This window comes from Lepeophtheirus salmonis, chromosome 8 (genome assembly GCF_016086655.4).
Source record: "Lepeophtheirus salmonis chromosome 8, UVic_Lsal_1.4, whole genome shotgun sequence".
Classification (NCBI taxonomy): domain Eukaryota; kingdom Metazoa; phylum Arthropoda; class Copepoda; order Siphonostomatoida; family Caligidae; genus Lepeophtheirus; species Lepeophtheirus salmonis.
In genome coordinates, this window is record NC_052138.2 from 24,314,232 (window position 1) to 24,338,104 (window position 23,873).

The 23,873-nt window shown below is 30.6% G+C and overlaps 1 protein-coding gene across 1 annotated transcript in view; it reads left to right on the forward strand.

The window, feature by feature from the left end:
* The first annotated feature begins 3,716 nt into the window (after positions 1-3,716).
* The window catches only part of LOC121122773 (protein phosphatase 1 regulatory subunit 27), a 39,845-nt gene continuing 19,688 nt past the window's right edge, over positions 3,717-23,873 (forward strand). The window contains exon 1 of the mRNA XM_040717813.2: positions 3,717-4,019. The gene's annotated coding sequence lies outside the window, so the exon portion shown is untranslated. The remainder of the gene's footprint in view (positions 4,020-23,873) is intronic.

The window sequence follows — 23,873 nt, forward strand, 5'->3', positions numbered from 1 at the left end:
AAACATGGGTATTTACAATGATGTAACAATGGTTATTACTGGATCTTTGTATACACTACACGTCCTGTCATATCAAATAAAGTAATTTTTTTTTTATTACTTATTTGAAAATATCAAATATATTAGTGGTGTCTAAAACATTATGCAAATATGTTTTGATGATTTGGTTGTCATAGTCACAAAATCATATTTATGGCTAGATATCTTACTAAAGTGTGGTATAAATTAAAAATAAATAAACATATGTTACGTTTCAAAACACAAAAGGCCATTAGAATAACTTTTTTTTTAAATTGAGTGTGGATTGCATATTTTGTATTTTGAGTCCGTTTATAGGGACAATTCATCTGATTAATCTATTGGATACGCAAAAAAAACACTTAAAGTAGCACACATTCCTCATCAAAATCAAATAAATATAAACATTGTATTTGAAAGATCATATCAGGGTCAAATTGACTTTATTATACTTCAAATAAAAGTATCTTAATTCATCCCAGAAATTAAGAAAAAAGATCAAATTTGCCTATATAAATCTACTTTTAAAAATATCACCCTTTAAAAAAAATGTATTGGAATTTTTTCATTGTCTTGATTTTTGCTCAAGATTGTTTTTGTGTTCACTCACCCCATAGCAATGTAATAATATGTGTAAGAAAGCTTAAAACAAAATGTACAAAATATCTTTAGTTCCATTGCAAAAGGAATATATCTAAACACTAGTGTTAGGCTTTATATTTGGATATCTTAGACCAGTCTGAAACTACTTTAGTTTTTATAGAAAGAACTAATTCAATCCCTTTAATAAGTTGGTGTTGATTGATCATGTATAATAATTTGGTCTAAATAGATCTGTTCTATAAAAAAACCCGGTCTTGATCAGACTTATTTAAAATTTGCTATAAAAAAACTTTATAGATGAATTTTTAATTATCTCAAGAGGGTTTCCAAATTGTAAACATGATTAAAATGATGTCATATGAACTTTCAAGTTTTTCATATTTGTACGAGTCCTTTAATTTGGATGGGGAAAAATCAGTCCACGATTGTAATACCAATTAATTAGGTAATAGTCGGTCATAGTCTAGTATGACAAAGTCCGTTCTTTTTTCCGGAGAGGTTTACTCTTTAGATCTTCTCCAAAGCCTCTGGTTACATTTTAAAAACTCATTAAATGCTTATTCTTATGACAAATAAATGATTCATGTTAAAAATACACTTGAATAGAAAATAATATTGATATAAAAAAGAATATTAAAGTCCAAAATATTTTTTAAAAGAACCTTTTGTCAAAAAAATCAAAACATTTTTATTTAAGCAATATCTTTTCTTATTCTTAAATTTACTTATGTTAAAATATTTACACTCTCCCCCAGAGGCAAATGTCCTCTTCTTTGGAAATAAAAAATGATCGATCAACTTACCTTGTCGGTCCAGAAAAAACAAAACACTTAAGACAGAACTAAAATACTAAATATTAATGTAGGGAACAAAAACATATATAGTGCATTTTGTTCAAAGCCGTCGATGTTTCTGCTTTGTCCCTCCTAATCACTGTTCTGAACATTGATTGGTTGAACTAGTACTAGCTAAATTGTTAAGTTGTTAACAATTCACAACAAGTTTTGTATCATAACTCCACAGTTAGGAAGAATTTATTGTCTAACTAATATCAACTTTTTTTCTATATATTTTTGGAGGAAAGGTTGCAAGATACAATAAATGTAACATCAGGCTATGAGAAATATATATTACTTAAGCCCGAATCGAACTCGGACCAAGTAGCAACACTATTATATATATAATACATATATTTTAGCCCATATTGTGTAAAAAAATACATTCTACTTTTTGAAGGTCAAATCATAAGAATTCAAACTTAGCCCCAATATTAATAAGAAAAAGAAAAATTGCAATGTCCATACGCCCATCATCACAAACTTACTTACTCGTTAATTCTTCTCTCTCTCTCTTTCTTTCCTTCTCTTTCTCTCTCGGTTAAGTATTTTTCTTTCTTCTTCGTCAAGTGGAAGGTCACCACCTCTTTACTTTTCTCTCCTCTCCTTTTTCTTAATAATATTATGTTAAGTGTACATTTCTTATACTAAATAGTATTACTTTTTTGAAGCATTCCATTATGAATGACTTTGTTAAGAGATTCATTAGTAGAATCACCCCCAACCCCCGCTTTAATCCCCCCCATCCATAATCCTCTATCTCTCAGCTCTTTTTAGTGACCTTTTCAACGTGGCTTTTAACCCCTTATTTAGATCTTATTCAAGTTTCATTACATTACAATTATTAGTGATGTGTATATAGCAGAAACAAAAACTCGGTTTGGGTTCTATATAATTAAGAATAAACGTAAAAAACCCTGGTGGTTTCCATTCAGTATATTCGGATCTCGAATAGTGTTGTGTAGGTCCTTATCTATTCGGTACAAATCAGTCTTAAGACCGGTCATATCGGTCCTTGGGACTTTGGGTCCTTGAGACCGGTCTTTAGGACTGTCAGTCCTTGGGACGGATCCTTAATGGTCTCTCCTTGAAATTTTATATAAAAATATCGATGATATATAAACTCAAATAAGATATATGAGATATATATTAAGAACATTGTACATATCCTGCAAAAAATATTCAGTTTTTCATTATAATGCAAAATACAAAGAATATATTATACTTTTACTTAGTCATATAGTTTATTTTATTATATATCAGAGTAATAAAATATAAAGAACACCATAACGACATCACGAGAGATCAATTTTCTATTCTTTAATGATAGTCAAGTGGTACTGAACTGGATGGGATTAGAACAGACACAACATTAATCTGCACCTGAAAAATGGAAAGAACAGTTTAAAATAAAAAACTTTGCTCCAAGTTGTGAGCTTACGTAGAGTTTTTAAGGTGAGTACCGAGTTAGAGTCGACATTCTTAAGTCTAGTCTTTGTCGATTTACTGATACTTAACACGAGTCAATTAGGAAAAGGAACCTAAGATTAGAACCAAGAATATAAATGAAAATATTATTTTATCGATCCTGGCTCTGCTAACCGAAAAAAGATAAAAATTACATGAATAAATATTAAAGAAGAACCAAAATGTCCTTGTTCTCAAATTCAATTTCAAAATCCATCAAAAATATTTATATAAGTGAGCAATCAATACAAAATCAAGCTAGAATAAATTTTTCCTCAAATTGAGTACGGATTTCATTTGTACTCTTGGACGAATATTCGTCAATTTCTATCAACAAAATTATTCTGATTAACCCTTTAGGTGGGTTACAAATTGTAGTCTAAGTAGCCAAAATTGACCATCACACAAAAAAAGAATGATAACTTGAAAGATGTTATTTGAAAAAAGGTAATATCGGGGACTATATAAGTATCTTAAATCAAATAAAGGTTTTAATCTATACCTAAAGTACTTGGATACCTTAAATCATCCCACCAATTTGAATATAATCTCTATAATTGACTCGAATATGTTTATTAAATATTGTCCTGTATGTAAATATGAATTCAAAGAGTAAATTGGGGGTCTCTCTTTTTCTTGATTTTTGTACAAGATTGTTTTGATGTTGATGCATCACATATATACTAATAATACATTCATAAAAGAGGATACTTTAAGCCGATTTGGGCCACCCGGTAAAGACGCATGATGATGCCCAAAGTAGCGCCCTTTCAGTAAAAGAGAGCGCCCGTTGTGTCTGTGTGTGAATGTTTAAGTGTGTGTGTGTTTGCTTTGAAATATATGTACATGCAGCAGTTAAGATCCAAAGATTGGGAACAATAAACTGAAGAAAAGGAAATACATAATATCAAGACACTCTTGGAGTACAAGAAGAAGATAAAAAATATATCATTACACTCAATACATTTGTCTTGAGAGAGAAGGAATAGTACAGATTCATTGTGAAATCTTTGCAAAGGTGTTTGATTCTGTTAGGCAGCTGTGACATCATTTGACAATTGGTTGAACAAAAAAAAATGCAAACTTGAAGACACGGTAAGTTAAAAGTTGTAAATAATATTTCATTGTTTTTTTTTTAAATGTATAACATTTTAATACAATATAAACTTATTTACGGACTGCCAAGAAATTTAATCTTTGGCATCGTTGCCCATCAAATAAGTCCAAATATATTATTTGATATTTCTGTACCTAGATACTACTTTAACTTTTCTTAGTTATAGAACATTTCTTTGTGCATTATTAATTTTTCAAAAATCAGTAATTATAAATTTAATACATATTTCAAATCTCATTATAAATCTAAAATATCACCTCATAAGGGAGTCTAAGTTTATAAGCTATGCTTGCTATTTTTATCAGGGTAAAATTAGTTATTAGTCTTAATGAGGGTCAATATATTTATTTCGTATACAATATCTCTGACACTCTTTAAGCCTTTCAGCACCCTTACATTTTGAGAAAAAATGGTCAAGGATCTCTTTTTTAATTTTACAGAAGAACATTGCCTCTTTCTTTCAGAGTTTTTCCATAAATGTTTCCAAAAGGATAAATATTTGTTATGGTTTGCAAAATGAACCTATGTCAAAAATCTAGTCTTGTACAATATTTTCGTACTAAAACCTTATTCAAATAAATTTTACTAATAATAGTTTCTAAAAACTGGAAATGATTTTTTTAATATGAGTTAAGGACAGTTAGAGCCCCGGGAATTGAAACACAAATTTGTTCTGGGAGGAACTTTGAAAAGAGATTAATTTTCAATTTTTGAATCAGTTGATTTTTAATAAATTTTCATATGCCTAAAAAATAACAGATTGCAGATTATTAGTCCGTTCTCAACCATAAAACTTTTAACACCTTACATTATTTTTTTTTTGTATATAAAAATCTAAGAAAAATGTGTTTTGAATAAGAGTGTCGCTATTCTTTTTTTTCAAAAACGGGGATATTCGGTCTTATCATTGACGATTGTAGGGGTTCCAAAGGGAAAGGTGTCAATATTTTAACATTTATAAAGTTTAAAAATACCAAAAGTATTGTTTTGCTCCTAATTAATTTTGTATTTGACTTCTATTTTAAATCAGCTAAACCCCTAAAAAATCAAACATGTTTTGAATTTATAAAGGAAGCCTCCAGACGCTCCGGATAGGATGTAAAACTCTGATATTATTGAAGTGATTATTTTAAATTATCTAAATTAATGTTCTAACTCAAACTTCATGTCTGAGAAATGAGCAGGGCCATTATCTAAAATGAGAACACTATTGAGTGGCATATGATTTGTATCCTGATATATTACAATATTTGCAGCTAGTAACATGAGAATAAAGCAGAGATAGGGACTCCAGTTGATTTTTAAGACTTGTGAATTGTACACTTAATTTGTTTGAGATTTGACTTGAACATGAGATTTTATTACTCTTACTTGACTTAAAACCTATATCCAGAGATTTCTTGGGATTTAACCCAAGATCATGTATATTGACGTTACCTAAGGGATGGCTTGTATCAAAATGTGGAAATCTTAGGATTTTATACCTACAAGCAGCTATAATTTATTAATTTCGTTTGATTATATTAATATCCTCAAACCTTGTTTGTCTAAAGGGTTAAGAGTCATTTTCAGCTTCTTTAGAACTCGTTGACGTTTCGTCTGGTTTTAACTGCGACTGAATAATATATTAGAAAGAACGATGTAGCATGTTCAAACTGGAAGCCTCCTATAGCCTTTACAACGAAACTTGAAATGGGGAATGTTCCTCAATAATACAATGGTAGACTTATAACGCATACAAAAAATGATTTTAAACACTTATTAGCAGATTTAAGAGAAGGTGAAGCAAAGAATATGAAATACAACTGATTCAAGGTGAATGACAAATTGTATTGATATTCTGTAAAATATAATCATTTCTTGGGATTTTTTTGTGCTGATTCTTGAGATTTTTAGGGAGAATATACGGATATTATAAGATTCTGAGTTTCATCCACACATACATTCTACAGAGATACACTGGACAGTTATAAGCTTTTTCTCATAAGATTCCGATTAATCGAATTCTTACTTAACCATACTTGTCTAAGAAAATATACTTCCAACTAAAACATGAGTGACTTGGACCATTGTCTGAACCAAAGCACTCTATTTTGCTAACTAAAGTCGAGTGAGTTGTATTTCAAAATTTGGTTTGAGTTCCGATTGAAACTTCTCAAGCAACTTTGCGTCGAACCCCAAATACAGAGTGCTAAGATAAAATCGCTCCATTTTTTCAAAAATCTTAATATTTTGACAAGGTTCAAATTTTTGTTGGACTTACTTGAAAATTAGCTTGAATTGTACATATGAATATAGCTTATTTGATGTATTTGTCTCTAGCATCAATAATATCCTTGATCCTGGCCAGGAAGGAAGAGCAGGTCAATCAGTGAGTCTTTGATGACCTCAGATGTTCAATTTGTTTTAGATTCAACGTATCCCTAGTCGAAATGATCTATTGGATTAAGATCCAGACTGCTGGGGCAATATTTCTTTCCCAATAAAGTTACAGAAGATATTACTCCGCCACTTAATATGACCTGTCTGAGACATGACAAGATGATCAATCTTTTGCACAGTCCAGATTGGGACACCAGTCACATTTGAGACCTCCCCATTTGAAATTTTCAGGTTGTTGTGGATACAAACCATCGTCACGGCAGAATGCCGTTCTTCCACTATAAATTCAATCTTTTTTATATATCTGAAGCAGCTATGATATTCAAAAGTGCAATTGATACAATGAAAGTTGAATGAATGAAAGATACGTTGATACAACAACATTTCTGCCTGAAAAAATGAGACACCATCTGACAACTGCTTCAAGTGCTGATTTGATCTTCAACCCCTGTATATGACAAGTAACTCAAGAGGTCGAGTTCTGGGGTTCTACTGTATATATGAGTATAAATATTTTTTGTACACCATAATTTATACTTACAAAAATTCCCTGAGTTATTTTTAGGTATGTGGCTTATGTCTTTTAAAGGTAAAGTATGTATATAGAAATGCACTAATGATCTTCATAGATAGACTTGTGCAATATATTTACAGCCTTTAATTTGGTGTTGTTCCTTAATTATTAGTATAGAGTAACTCTTTAATAGAGTCTATCCAAAAGTATATTCAAATAGTAATTCCTTGTATTTTTAACATGTAAAATATATTACTTTTCGTAAATTATAATATATTTTATAACTATGGTGACTAATTAACCTTTACCTAGAATTTTACACCTTTATTGTCTGTACGTACATATGAAAGTAGTAAAGTGTTATTTAGTATACTAAAAACCGGGAAACTGACGCATTTAATACTAGAACTAAGAATATATACTAAATAGAAAATTTGTAAGAAATATGGGCACAACTTAAATAAAAAAAGCTTGGCTTTTCCTAAAAAATAGTCATTATAAAAATAAAATAAAGCATTCATTTGATAAAAATTATTTATAAGTTCACTAAAAAGGAGACTATTTCTTCTTTTTTTTTTAGAAAAAAATGTTGTTAAAAAATTATTTATAAATAGTTTCAAAAATCAAATTTAAAAAAAGAAAAGGTCCACTGCACATTTATCCTTACCCCGCTTACTCTAATGCCATATCTACACCCCTCTTCCTCCATCTCAACAAAGTTTTATTGTATACAAACTTCATCAAGTTTCAAAGCTATATCCCTCCATCCTAAACCCTTAGCAACCAATATAAGTCCCTTTATTATGTGTGTGTGAATAAGGCCGGTACCACGGGCGGGCGGTAACAATCCCCATGGATTTAGTAAGTCGAGGAAAAGCAGATCTCAGTTGCAAAATGGGATTATCTATGCATTTAATGTCGATCCTTAAAAAAATTTTTATATTTGAGTGGAACAAAATAAAAAAAAATGGGAAGGCCTTAAAAATTAGTCATAAAATGAAATATTGACACAATTTATTAGAAAAGGTCCCAAAAAGAATTGGTCCTTTAAAAAAAGGCCAATCAAATAAATCATTATTTCCTAAAAAAAAAAAAAAAAAAAAAAAAAAAAAAAAAACAGTCTCTCCGTAATTATTCTGTAAAGGTTAAAGAGCCACAAATTTTATTTTCCAAAAAAAGTCATGTAGTATTAGTGTCTGGAAATTATTTTCATATCAGTCGAATAAGATGGTAATTCCTAGCATCGATTTTCATGTGCACGACAATTTATTTTTAGGAGTAAAAAAGGTAAAAATATCAATTTGAGTACTCGAAAGTGGTACGAGAATAATATTATTACCGCGTCAAAATTAATATGTACGTACTTAATTGACTTTTCTGTTATTATGACTTATTTTTTGATTACATTTTGACATAAATTGTCAAAATAATAACTTTACAAAATGAACTCATCAAAATTACATAGTACAACATATACCTAATAAAAAATATAATAGGTAGACAGTTTAAGATTGGCATTCCCTTCCCATCTCCTGTTTATAACTTATTACATCCATGAAAGGAACCTACAAAAGGTTAAAAGATTATAAGACTATCATCAGTGTATCTTTATTATTTTATTTTTTCTTATAAATGTCATCATCTAATGCCCATAATTGGAGGTGAACCATTGTATGCACAACATACAACGGTTCATAGATGTACAGAAATATGAATAAATTAATTTTTCTTTCTTAGACAGATATAATTAGCAGTTTAAGTGTTGTAAAGCTTAACGTTCAAGGCTCTTTTTCGCACTTGGCTACATAACTTTTCGAAGTAAATCGTGTATATTTTTTAGCTGGGCCGGTTTTTTTTTTAAATTAATAATCTAAAGAAGGAATTTTCTTTTCCTCAGGTATTGTCATTGTTATTTAAGTCCTGAGTAGTGAACTTATTTTCCTAGTAATTCAATTATATTCAAAATTGTATTCCTGGAAGAAAAAGAGTCACACTGAGGATTTGTTGCGTAGTTATACATATGTGAAAGTCCTTATTGGACCCAGAGTAGAATGGAGGATCAACACGGGATAAATTTTTGCGAATGTCTTTGATTATTTCCTTCTTCCCTCGTCCCTTGTGACAGCGGAATACAGCTGATCTAATAAAACGGCATGAGAGCTAAGTTGTTTTCCTCCAAAATATTTTTCAAATTGTTGCTTTTTTTTTTTTTTTTTTTTTTTTTTTTTTTTTTTTTTTTTTTTTTTTTTTTAACACACAAAACAATCTTGATCAAAAATCAAGAAAAGTAGAATGTCTCAATATTTTTTTTACATCTTATGCAGGACCAATACATGGACTTTTTTTGGGGAGATCTTTTAAATATTTTTGTAGAAATTTCCAACTGATATCTCATTTTTCCGGTAGATATTTCATTGAAAAATTCGGATATGATAAAAATACGTTTTTTGTTTACTTTTTATTCATGGATTTTTACTACACAAAATACTTATTATATAAATAAAAAAAATGAAGCAAAAAAGACTCATAAAGTCAATTTTTCTTTCCTTTTTGGTGTCAACTTCATAGGAATGAAGAATTCCAATGATAATTTTTCCCTTTCTCTAGGTACAAATCGTCTGGCCCACATTGGATTACAAATCGTAAAGTAATCCTCAATGATCCTTTAAAACCGAATTTAATTAAATACAGGTTGACTTTAAATGAAGAGCTTCAAAATAACTTAAATTTAGAAAAGTATATAAAAATTATAGTTTTTTATATAATTCAGATATAAGATAAACACAAATTCAGTCAACTTTTCATCTGATAAGTTTCTTTCATACATATTTGACTTTATAAAGGAAGTCCCTTTTCCTAGACTTTGTGTATTTTTAATTTAATGACTTCTTTTTCTAAGAGTAACATTTCTGTCTTTTTCTGAAAAGTCATTTTTCTACTAAAATGTATAACCTTTCAAGAGGCCCTCATTTAATTTTTGTTCTTTTATTCACTACCTAAATCATCAAAATCCCTAGTGAAACCGAATTTTTACGGACTACAAAACGGTCCTCACCCCCTTTGCAACAACTATGACCCTATAGCTAAACTAGGTTAGTATCAGTCCTTAATTAAGGACATAAAATCAGTACCATCCCGTCCTAGTGATTGAGCTTAAAAGTCCTTAATTTTAATGCACCCTCACTAATGCATTCATTTTACTAATTACCTCAGTTTACTAATTAAATTATATATATTTGTGTTTTTAATTTAACCCTAAATCAAGTCTAAATCATTTTCACTAATATATGTGAAATACTTCATTCTACCTATAAAATAAGTTGAGTAAAACTTTAAGTATATTGGATGAACAAAACGTTTCGGTCAGTTATAAGATTATTATTCAAACTTATTAAACTAGTTCAGATACTCAAGAATGACCATTATTGTTTAGAACCTTCATTTATTTTCTGACACTTAATTAAGCTCGGATATGGCTTTTCAATTAGATCAATTTCTATTTATCTTATTACGATTATGTTTGTTTCATACTTTAAGTGCTTTTTCCGGCGCAGTCAGAATAATTTGATTGAAATAAATTTACAATTATTATATTTCTATGAATACGAATATTTTTTTTTAACTTCTGAATGATCCATGTATCTTTATATGACGTCTATCTACGTATATGTATAGGTCATATCACATATTAACACACTAATAAATAAAATATCTTATAAAATAAATTACTTTTTGTATTTAATGATGCACATAATTAAATGATTAGTTTTTGTTGATGATCTAAAAATTATGGGAGAGGTATTTTTAGAAATGTGTTACATTTACTTCCATTTTTGGAAATATTAAATATCTGTTTCTATTGAAAATGCAATATAATTTAAAATCAGGTGTAAATCTAAGATTTACTTTTGTGCCACAATTTAAGCTGAAGAGTAGGGAATTATCTCTATATAAATTTAATGATACATTACTACTTCTAACTGTCAGGATAGTTTGATTCAACAGATTTGACTGACTGTTTGGTGCTATAAATAAACGTATTTTTTATAATTTGGCATTAATAAAACTGTAGATTTAACGAAGTATCTACAAGGGTGGTAAGAATAAAACTTTCGATCTATTATATAGACCAATAGTTTGAAAGAAATTGAGAGGCCCATTGAAGCGAACAAGTGCACGAAAGACACACAGGTCAAGAATCTAGCTAGGAACGGAAACAAGAATCTTACTGTATGTTCAAATTGATATAACACAATTTTTTAAACAACACACAAATATGAAGTCTACAATTGAGCATCTCCATTTCGATTAGTAGTTCAAGACCGTATGACGGTAGTAAATATAAATCTTTATTCTAATGAACACCAGCTATGGCAAAGATTATAAAATTGTATTATAACTTCAACGTCATCTAAAGGAAATAAGTTGATTGGTTAGTTTTTTATTACGTCATGAGAATCAATCAGACTTGAGCATCATTTCCCTTCTACGAAAGGCCGATATTTATATCAATAAATTTCTTAGTCTATTAATCTATGGGGGAAACCCCAAATTTGACATCATATACCCTTTGTATCAGCCAAGGTCTTTGCACATCTACCTATGCATTTGTATCTCTATGGGCATCACTTGAACTCCATAGTGAATTCCCCTTTTGTCAAATGAAATCAAAGCTTTAGTCTTATATGCACCTTGTCTCTTCTTTTGTATTTCGTTCTCTATGATAAAAACTCATAAAAACCCTTGTTAGTTGATCAAAATGCATTTAACGTGAAGTAATAATATTTCATTTATAATACAGAAATGTTGAAAAATGATATCAGTGATAAACGTCGGCCACTCAGTAGAATAAAACTTGAAATACATAAATATGTCGTATTTTGATACGTACTAAGAATACGCCAAGCCTTCAGTTTTTTTTTTTTTTTTTTTTCAACTACATCTACCTTTGTAGTTATGCATCTAATTTTAAAGTAAAACTTTTTCAACATGCATAAACAAGCATAAAAGATAATGAATTTATTCTATGGAAGCAAGAGTATCAAAGATATAAAAAATGGCTAATTATAAACGAACGTGTTGATCAGTGCTTAGTTATAACTTTATTCCAGTCCAGAAGGTGTTAACCTTAGTAATAAGTGCATAGCTAATCTATAACTATCTGTAAATAAGTAATATCTATGTAGGGTTGTGTGAATCCTTTATGTGGGACTTGAAAGCAATGCCCTTCTATCCTTGTCATGAGTCCTGAAAAACGTGATGGATAATTTTGCCTCATTCATTTACACGTCTTAAAGATATAAAGAGTAGTGATGCAAAACTTTAAAGAGCTCTCAATTAAGTTTATATCACCCTTATTTTTTATTATGAGGTAATAATACGCAACCAAACAATAGCTGAAACAAAAACAAACAAGTTTTTTTCTTATCCTATATCTCGAAATCTAAAAAAATTGGGGCATCAACAAAAAATCTAAGTTTGTGCAATCTTCTCGGCGCCAGTGCCAATGCCTAGAAGTCTTCTAATCACCCTTTTATCTGAATTAGTAACAAGGTGAATTCTGAGAAGGGATGAAAAATTTGCATATATTATGAGGGAAAAAGACAGAAAGTGATACATTGAGGTCAACTGTGGGATCATAAAAAGTGACATCTTGGGTGGGGAAAAAAGATATCAGTCAAACATAGAATCTACTTAAGCTAACAGGCCCATTTTGGTTTCAGGTACTTAATAAATTCTATGAAACAAAGTATGAATACATTATTTGAATATAATTTCAATTACATACATGTATGTTAATAGGCGTATTTTCAATTTTTGAAAACAAGTAAATATTATGTAAATCCTTGGTTCATTAGTTAGCAATAAGTTCTATTCTTGAGTCTTTCATTGAAGATGAAGAAAAATAACTCATTTAAATAATAATGTTATACTCTCTCTCTCAAAAAAAAAAAAAAAAAAAAAAATACTGTATTAATTAAAAAGTAAAATTTATATTTACAAAACACACCTAAATCTACACTTCATTTATTTAAAAAAATACCAATAATATAATTGGTAGAAAAACAAACATGGGAGCAATTTTTATGTACAAATTTATTACTATTTATGTTAATGGTGAAGTTTTGCTTAACTTATTAGTTTTACATGGAGTCCAATTGATAGGGATTTTTGGCTCCAATACTAATAAATTATTTAGCAGTCAAATTTTCAAATATTCGGCAGATAGTTTATTCCTCTTCTATTTAATGAAATATGGGCACGTCTAGCAAACTTTTCATCAAAGAGAAACAGAAAAAAAAATCAAAATCAGTTGATAGTAGGTTGGTGTCAGTCCTTGTCTAGGACCAAGGACCGCGGTAAAGTCTAGTCCTACCTTGGTGGTCCTTTTATAATAGATATAAAGATATGTGTTATGCTCTTGTAATTATATAATTATAATTACATGATACATATAAATTATAATAAATATATATCAATCCTGCAAAAATATGCAAATTTTCCCAGCATAAGTTGACCAAGATTGTCAAAAAAATTACAAGAAGTAAAACAATGATACTTTATATTAATAATAAAATCTTAAATTGACCATCCTTGGACTCCACCATGTTCTGAGTCCTAGACTTAAATACCTTGTAAGTCTTCTTTGTATATTCTTCCGATATATCAGCCCATTCCATCTCCACAACAGGCATATTTCTTGGGAGGTGACTCATGCCTTCTTCTCAATAGCGCTCTAGATCCCATAGTCAAGAGGTTTGGAGTCTGGCGAGAACGGAGAGTACATTGAACAGAACCAAATATTCGTCTAATTGTCTTCACGCCACTTTCGCGTTTTTTTGGCCTTGTGGGAGGGGGTAGAGTCTTACAGGAAAACTAATTTGCTCTTCGGGTAGTTGGCTTTCAACTAGGTAAGAACTACTGTCTCGATGACTTCCAGGTCAACGTACGCGCCAATTTTGAGGTCCATTGGAAAACAAAAAGTACAAGAGGTCCGCTGTCTTTTTTCTTTTTGCCCCTTCCCCCCTCCACACACACACACTTCCAGGCTAAAGGCACTGTCACACGATTTATTTTGGTCTCCATTTTGTTTCAGATTAACTATTGATTCGAATTGTTATCCCAGTTAATAATAAAGAAAAAAATCGATACATTTTTTATGTCAATTTTACCATTCCAAAGTTTCATTCATTATTTGCTGGGACACACCGTATTTATAATTATTTAATGACTAGTAGGACCGGTCCTAAAACTGGACTGAATCAATTATGAGCGACACAACGCTAGTTAGTAGTTAGCCAACTATTCATCACAACTATGAACTTTTAATCAATAATGGTTAATAATATTTACAGATTAAAAATAGCTAATTTTAATTTAAGCAATCCACGTTCAAACACTAATTAGATGAAAATTCACTCCGAGCTGCCATCATGACACTGTGATAAATAATGGAAACAACCATTATCGCCAAATTACTGTCAATATGGTCACCGGCGTGTCGAAGCTGTTACTGCTTGCGTAGGAAGGCATATTGAATAAAAAGTATAGCTAAAAATAATTGTTTTTTTCTTGATTCCAACGTTGTTCGTAATTAAATCTTTCTACTGCAAGTTTTGGGTCCCCATTCCATAAATCAAAAATATAAATGTACTTTTGGAACCTTGATCGACAATATATCTTCTGAAAAAGATCACTATACAAGTTTTATTGTCCCTTGCTCCATAATACTTTTGAACAATCGATCAAAATAGGGATAAAAAATTAAAAAGAACAACAATATTTTGGAGGTTAGCAACAAATACTTTTGATCATTTTCAATTCCCTAATGGTTTATTTATCGTAAATTATCCAGTACCCTGGAAGTTGAAAGTAAATTTGATAAAAACAAAGGTGGAGAACGACATATGGCTGTTTAATGGAGACTACTAATCATTTCTTGTGGGATTGTCCTCTTTTAAATATAATATATATACACAGAGACGTTCTTTCAGTTTTAGATAACTCTTCTGGGTGCAATGTCCAGAGTGATGACTTTTTAACCTTTTTTTAGTGGGAGAGACAGTCAAAAGTGTAATGCCGTCCTAACAAAAGCAAAGCATATTATATACGCCCTAAGGTCAAGGAAAGAGAAAGGCACATTTTTAGAAAAACTAAAAATTGTAAAGCTGTAAACGAATGTTTTAAAATATTTATAATAACTAGTATTTTTTTGATATGGTTGTCATTATTACATAAAGGATAATGTACTATCGGTGTATTATTCCATTTGTATGTTGTATTTGTTCGTGTCTCCGTCTTTTTGTTTATAATTTGAAAATATATGAATGCTGAGTAAGGGCCAAGTGAAAAAAAAAATCATATTTGCTCATAATATTCGAGTATTGTTTATATCAACGTAACTGGGTATTACCCAGAGCCATCCCTACTTTCTATCCATATATGTATACATCATATATCCTTAAATCTTGGGGAAAAAACAAATTGGATTAAAAGTATTTAAAATGTAGGATATATTATTTAATCACCGTTTAAATGTGAAAAGATTTTTTGTTATATTTGACACGACACCCAAGTACTCCACCCCATTTTATTGAGACTTCCCTACATAGACACACACATCTAAATACGTACCTATAATAATACCATTGTTTTTATTCCTCGTTTTACTTTCAAGGAAGCATATAAGAAGTTTTTTTATGTACCCCATCTACTTAACGATAAATGGTCATCATATGTATGCTGTAGTAGACTTGATTACATATTTGTACATAGATACATAAATATGTACAAGGAGTTATCAACAGTAGGTACATAGATTTTGAAGGTAAATATATTAGTGGAGTGCTCTGAATGAGCTTGTATTAACGTATTAATATAAAATCTAAACCACTCGTCGTTACCTTCATGGGATTAAAAGTCCTGGCTTGACAAAGAAAACAGCTTGGCCAAACACTACTCAGAATTATCAGCACGTTTTTGCTTTTGTTCAACAGTGAGCAAACGCAGCACAAACTTTGAACAGAGCTTTCTCACGGATATATGATCATGCAATATAAAAAAATACATTATTTTAATATCTTTACAATATCAGCTAACTCATGCAACATCATTTTCAATCATCAAAAACGATCTTATAGATTTTTTTTTCATGTTTTCTGATGTCATTTGGCCATCCACTGCGTTGAGCACTTAAGCTATTTAAAAAAAAATCCTCTCTGAAGCAATAATTCATTTTCATCCTATAAAATCATTTACCAGGTAGCTGATGCTTACAATGGTCTTAATTCAAGCGTATCATAAGTCTCACTACCGCCTACTTCTCAAAATGACCATCTCAACCTTTGTTTATAATTCAAATTTACCTTTATAGTACCTTGCAACCTTTCTCCCAAAAGAAGTAGAAAAAAGGCCCAAAATTAGTTAGTAGAAAGTTGTTCAATTGTTCGTCCCAACGATTAAATTATTATTTTATAAAAAAATTTTAAAAGCTTAACATCACATAATGTCAATTTTTCCATTACTTTTTCCCCCTTTGTTGTTGCTATGCTGTATAAACTATTTGATGAAAAATATTCCCAAAGTTGGGAAGAATTGCTAACTTAATTTTTGTTCCTTTTCTGGTGCCTTCTTTCCCAGTCTGAAGTTTAATTACTCACATCTACCCAGTTAGGAAGAAAAAAAATACTCAAAAAATTATCTTTAAAAAAAAAAGAAGGAATTCCATAAAAATTTTAACTCCAACATTTTTGTAAAAAGTTGGTATCTTCTAAATAAAATAAAAAATACATACATTCTAGTGCCTAAAGTCTCCAATTCTCGATAAAGGTGCCTGATTTGTATTATAAATGTTTTAAGCCATTACTACAATTATTTTTCGACAACTTTGACCCATTGTTTTTTTATATAAATGCCAAATTTGAGAAATAACTTCTTTTTTTTCATTTTAAAGTTAATAATCTTGGTTGAACGAATAATCAAATTTGTTTTTGAAAGTTTTAACATTTCAATTTTTTTAGAGCATTCTATAATTTTATATGGCAGTAGCAATGATTTTTTTGCAAAAGTGGGAGAAGGAGAAATAAGTCTTTTTTTATTTTGTTGTCACTAACAGGTACATAATGTTAACAGGGGTCTTATTTATTAAGTCAATAGAAACCACAGAGTTACGCACAAAAAATTAAATTTCCACTGTGCAATTTTGTTGTCAGCTTTCAACAAGTCCCTTTCTTTTCCTCTCTTGAACTATTCTAAATGTTGATTGTTTGAGATTGAATTAGCTCTTTTTAAGGTGCTTTTAACCATTTCTAACAATTATTGAATATTAATTCCATAGTTGGGCTAATTACCATCTGATTTTGGCCCTTATTTATAGGTTATTTTTTTGTTTTGTTTATTTGAGAAAGGGTCGTAAGTTGGATTTAGTCGGCTATATCTATAGCCACTTAGACGACTACTTTTTTCAGGTCGATTATGAGCACTAATGCACATACCAATTGATTTCTCTAATTTTGTTGTTGAGAATAACCTTGAAAATATTTAATATTATGCGTGAAGGTAAATAATATCTTTGTATGCATTTTAATGATAAAGGTTCACTACAACTCAAACCATACAATTTGACATGGTAAGGTGGGAGAGGGAGAAGTGATAAGAGTTGACCTCTTCATTACAACAATATAGCCTTGAAATGATGTTGGGTATTTTTCTATATACATAGAAATGCATCATCCTCTTATATATTCATAAAACTAATAATTAACCATGGTACGAAGGGAACGATGGCTCAAGTTAATTAAATTATTATTGTTGTAAAATAGTCCTTTTCATCTACGTCGTGTTGGTGGATCATTTCATTTACATAATATTCAAATTTATAATAATTAATAATCATCATTTGATTTGTAAACTAGGTGGAGTTTCAATTGGCTATGAATGTTGTTTGTTTACTAGGCTCCGATCCTCTGCACCATCTTGTAGCTATACACAAATAGTTTTTTTAGTTTGCTCAAAGCTATAAAACATAGTGACTGAACATGACAGTTAGCTTGAGTAGATTTCTATTATTATTCGTTTCATTGAACAACGCAATACGTCGCTTATTATAATGATACACATAACATCAATTTTCCGTCATGCATGTATGAATTTTTTTACTCCCTTAGGAGGATTTACCTCTTAAAATTCCGATAAAAGTTTGAAATCATGGAGGTTGCATAGTCAGTCATGTGTAAAGCAGTGGCTCACAACCTCTATGCCTGGACCCTAATCCTATGGGGTAGTTAATTGATTTTGAGACGAATGTGAATATTATATACATAAAACACGGTGAAAAACATATGAAGAGATGACAGTAAATGTAACAGTTTCCTAAATCACTCAACACAGCATCGGAGCGAGCTTTCATTTTAAGGATAAGGGTCGTTTCTTGATTGTTTGTTTTAAAAAATGTCGCTATATTTGAAAGGTTAGGAACCACTGATGTAGAGTAATATTCAACTATACTCGACACCCCTAGTGATTAAAAAAGTTATCGTGTAGCAACTATATTTGGACAAATATAGATCACGTGGTCTTCGTTTCGAAAATTGGATGTAGTTTTGGGTCTACCTCTAAGGATGTTCCACTTATTTCTTTATTTACTAGACTCAGGATCTATGTGTCAACTTGTGGTTTGGAATATCTTGTTAGTGTGTTCCTTTCTTATTAGGGTATGAACGTTGTTTGCTTAGTTATTAGTTGACTGGACTCAGAATCTGGGCACCATCTTGTGGCTACTAATACTTTGTTAGTTTGTTAATGTCTTATTGTTATTTGGTTGTTTGATTGCTGGACTCCGATTCTTTCTCTAATCTTGAGACTATGAATATTTTGTTTGTCTGCTTTATTGATGTCCATGTATTTTGATACCGATATTGCAATACGTTTCGAGACTTTTTAAACTAAAAATATAAAACAAAAACGTAATTAAGAACAATTCATATTCACTTACAAAGAACCTTGTCGATATTTTGTTTGGATTTGGTCTAACTCAATTTTTTTGTGGTTAAGTCATCAGTGGGCCAACTTTTTTGTTCGATAATGGTGCAAGATATACCGGATGTTTTTTTATTTTGGTCCAGTTCTACCTATACTCTAATGACGGTTTAGTTATTGGGGGTCTGACTCACCAATAATTGATCGATAATTATAACTGCTAAAATAATTATTGACCTTGTTATTTTGCTCATGGTGTATTAATAGGGCATTAGTGTTGTTTGCGGGGTTATTTGTTGATTTTAATGGGGTTCTCCATGCTATCATGTGCTTTGAATTTTATATTAGCTTGTCCAGACCCTATTTAATAACTAGGGAACTGAAAGTTGTCGAAATTCTCTCGTTGATAACTTGCAAAATATTAGTATTCTTTATAAACTTACTCTCGTTATTTTTGAAAGCTAAAACGTATTAGCGAAAAAGGAGTACAGTTAGTGTTGTGCTGGACTGCCCCAATTTAGAACTAAGGACCGTGATCCAGTTCATGCCACTTGTCGGGCATTAAAGAAGGTAAAATAAAATAATATGCTCGTATTATGATGAAAGAAATAATATTTTTACAAAATTTATCCAATAATCTTAATACATATTTCATATATCATTTTTGGCATAATAAACCATCGATATTTTTATGATAAATTCCTAGGCCGACATTTAAGGACCGGTCCCAAGGACTGACTGTCTTAAGGTTAGATCCTATAATCTACAGTCTTAAGACTGGACTGGACTAGACCGCATAAATAAGGACCCACACAACAATAAGAACTTTAGTTTTTTATAATGATCTTATCAGCAGCTATGTCGTCTATCAATGTATACTTTTCTTTTTGATTTACATTCTAAAAGATTTACACAATTTTCAAATCCCTATTCATAACACTGTTCTACGTAGGAATCGACGTACATAAATAATAATAATAATAAAACACCTTCACACAGGGCGTTTTTTTTTTTTTGGGGGGGAGGGGGCAATAATTGTTTTAAGGTTATGTAGTAAAAATAATTACGTTTCTGTAGAATTATTTTGAGGCTTTAATTATTTATCATCAACATAGCTAGGGTGGGAGTCCCCTTGTTAAGTAAGTACGAGATCGTATCAATAAAATAAAATGTTAAACGCCTCCAACCTGCTTATTATATATATTTCCAATGTGAATCTGGACATATTTAAAAAAATATTTTTTTCCCTCCCTCTACCCACAAAAAAGTTGAAGAGAGTTTGAATAATGATATTGACTATTAGATATATATTTTTGACATATAGTTGGAACTCAATTAATAAATATATTTAAATATACAAGCAACTTATTCAAAAACAAATATTATACTGTCTGGTCCATTGAAATCTGAACACTACCTAATTCAATAAGGTTGAGCGATTGAACTTAATTCATATTTCGATATATCAAACATAAACAATTAGTTAGAATGCAAAATAAACTTGAGCCCTTTAGTTTAGGTGCAGGTCGACAAAATGACAATTGAGCGTGATCAACGAATTTCCATTCACGCACTCAGAACACTTGGGCATCTCTTGAACAACCGTCTATGCCATTAGCAAGTCTGAAATGTTGGAAAGGAAGAAAGGCTATGTCGAAAAGGCCAAACTGTGCCCTAAGAGTTAAAGAAAACAGGCCAGAGCAATCCCCTCAAGTCCATGATGGTCCATGCAAGAGATAATGGGGTTGTACACCAGATTGTCCAGAGAGCCATCATTAAAGTGGGTGGAAATATTCTTGTGAGGGGGAAGTGGCCATTTTCGACACCATCAATAAAAAAAAACCTTCTCCTTTGTTCAAAACTCTTTTGATCCCTTATGCCAACGCCCTCGACAACACCTTTTGAAGGGAAGGCCTGCAGTTTCTGTCATTCAATCATCGAGGCCCTCTAAGCCTCTATCAGCCACCACTGGGACGCCATGACAGAGGACTACAGCCGCAGCAGGTACCAGGCCTTCCACCACCGCCTGGAATCCATCATTGTCGCTAAAAGTAGTCACATTAATGATTATGAGAGCTCAGATCATATATATTTATACTATTAATTCTTATAAAATTCTATTGTTAATTAATACATTATATTTTGTGGAAGTTTAAAATTCAAATTTTTCCAATTTTTAATGGATCACTCGATAAATGAAAATATATGTACAAAGGGTTGTACATCTTACATATAAAACTTCCATTTGCCAGTGTTTCTGTTTAACATTTTTATCTTTTAAAGCTGTTATAATTTTACTTTCATTCTTGAGGAGAGAACATCTAATTATAATGTTATCATTAGTACATGTGTTTATGAAAATAGAGAGTAACTCTGAGGGATTGCTCGAGGAGTATAAGAATATGTTCGTGTTGGAAACAGGGTAAAAATTGAGGATACTCACTGCAACAATTCCTAAATATTATCCCAAAAAAATCGAATAAAAACGCTTATAGTCAACCTTCAATCAAACACCATTTTCTTTAATATATAAAATACTTTATATAGAAGATACACAAAGTAAAAAATCTGCATAAAGTCAACTTTTACACTATCAACTGTATTAAGAATTCCCATGAGGACTTCCCCGTTTTATAGGTACGAATCGTGAGCTAGCACCAACTTTTTATTTCTTCCTAAATTCATTTCATATTACTTTTCACTCAATATAGATAAATTGCATGAGTGGCCCTCGAAAAATACTTTTGTTGAAAAAAAACCTTAAAATCCTCTATGATTTGTCAACAGTAGGAGGCCCTAATCAAACCCAGATTGAGTTGAAATGGGAAGTTTCAATATTATTTATTTCCATAAGCATTAAAAAATGGTGGTTTTTTCTAAAAAAATCCGGATATTGTAAACTTTTCATTTAAAAAATAACAGTTTATTTTATCCGGATTAAGCGGTATATTCTTGTTCGATACCGAGGAAATTTGTACTTATTTTCTCCCTTTTAAAGATGCTTACGGCTAATATAATGATACGTCATAAATTTGAAAGTTTATCTACAAAATTGTCCATAAATTATTGCTCACATGTTGCTAATATTTTCGTAATTAAGTAGCTTTTGATACATTTATGAATAAAAAGTATAGCACCATTTTTTTATTATAGCAATTCACATTTATTTACAACTATGCCCAAAGTTATTTGGATTTGGTGGGAGGTAATTCAGAAGTTTGAGGACTAAAATTAAAATTCTTGCTCGTTTTATAATGTTCCATTTATTTTTATTTTGCAATGAGAGAGAGGGTCTAAAATTTGATATGACGTTGTGGTGCTGTAAGTACCAGTTTTTGTGTCAATGAAATGCCTCAGTACTCCGGTACCACTGTAGGGAGTATGACTTATGTAAATTTCATTCTTTTTTAGCGTACCGGCAGATCATATAGGTTATAAAACTCTAAACATACACTTATATCTATGGAAAGATTTGATACGCATATTTCTCCTTCAGTCTTTGTTCAAATCCCCCCATACTCGTATTTAAATATGAATTAACATTAATATGTAACTCTTTTTTTTTTCCTTTTTTACAAAAGAGTTTAATATAATCTCTTTTGTTGACATGACTACAATTGTCTTTTTTTGAAAGATAGGGAATTAAATCAAAACCTGCTCAATTAAGTTGCAGCGTATACAATTTGTAGATTTTTATGTACATAATTACAAAAACTAATGAGATTGTACACAAAATGAAATCTAAAGAAGAAAAACTTCCTTTCAATAGAAACACTCACTCTACAGGTTGGTAAGTTGAGTCAATTATAGGCTTTGTATTTAAATTTGTGAGATGGATGGAGATACCCAAGAACAATAAATCGAGCAAATGCAAATCGAGTTGATTGACATGCAATCAAATTATGAATTAAAGAGTGTGTTCAAGTCATCATCTTTTACTGAAGTATTATGGAATACTATTTAGGAGTGCAAAATGAATTAAATAGAATGGAAAATATTATAAATAAGAATAACTTAATTTTGAATTTATCTCGAATTTGTATGATTTAATCAAATTCTTTCAATATCTAGGGCAACATTTTACCCAGTTGACTAACTCCATAAAAAAAAGGATGTTCACTAACGGAGAAGTAAGATACTTTTTTGGACGCTCCACACTGACTTTTCCCTGTTCTTCTGTCAACAGAGGGCGCTGAAAACGATGCAAAGTCTTTCCTCCTGCCTGTTTTAGAGCCTTGGACCCCCCTGATGGTACTTGTTCATCTGCTCTAGGCTCCAGTCTGCTCCCAGGTGGCCTTCTGGGACAATTCTGCGCGGAGGAGCGATGAGATATCATTCTTCTACTCGTACTGTGTGTTCATGGTGGTGACTAGGACAATGTTTTTCTTAGCATTTGACAGCTAATTATGTGATCTACAACATTTCTCATAAGAACATTGTAAAAAAAATCACTATGAACCTCTCAAAATTTGCATAATAAGAATGAGTATATAATAATGGTTGACCTGGTATATTAGGCCTAATATCCCTTTTAAAATAAAATCCATATTCAACTGTGACAATCAATTTTGTCTACTACAAGTGCAATTTGTGTCACACTCAATGGGGTAATAAGCATAATTTGTTGATGAAATAAAGAATAATTCGTCGAAGAATTTTAATGTAATGAACAGTCAATTTTGATAAGAAAAAAACAAAAAAAACTAGCTTGCTTTTTTGTATACAGGCCGCATATTTATTTTGAAGTGCCGCCCGATCGGTAAAAGAGAGGAACTTAAAAGATAACATAAATTGCAAGCTGTGCAATGGATTAATTCAAGCATTTACAACAAGTGTGCATTATGCATTTTAACAAGGATATCAAATTTATATTGTGATTATAAGGATAGTTCTAGGTTTTATTATGTACCTTTAATAAAAAATATAACTTGAATATCTTACAAAAGGAGTGAATAAGAGA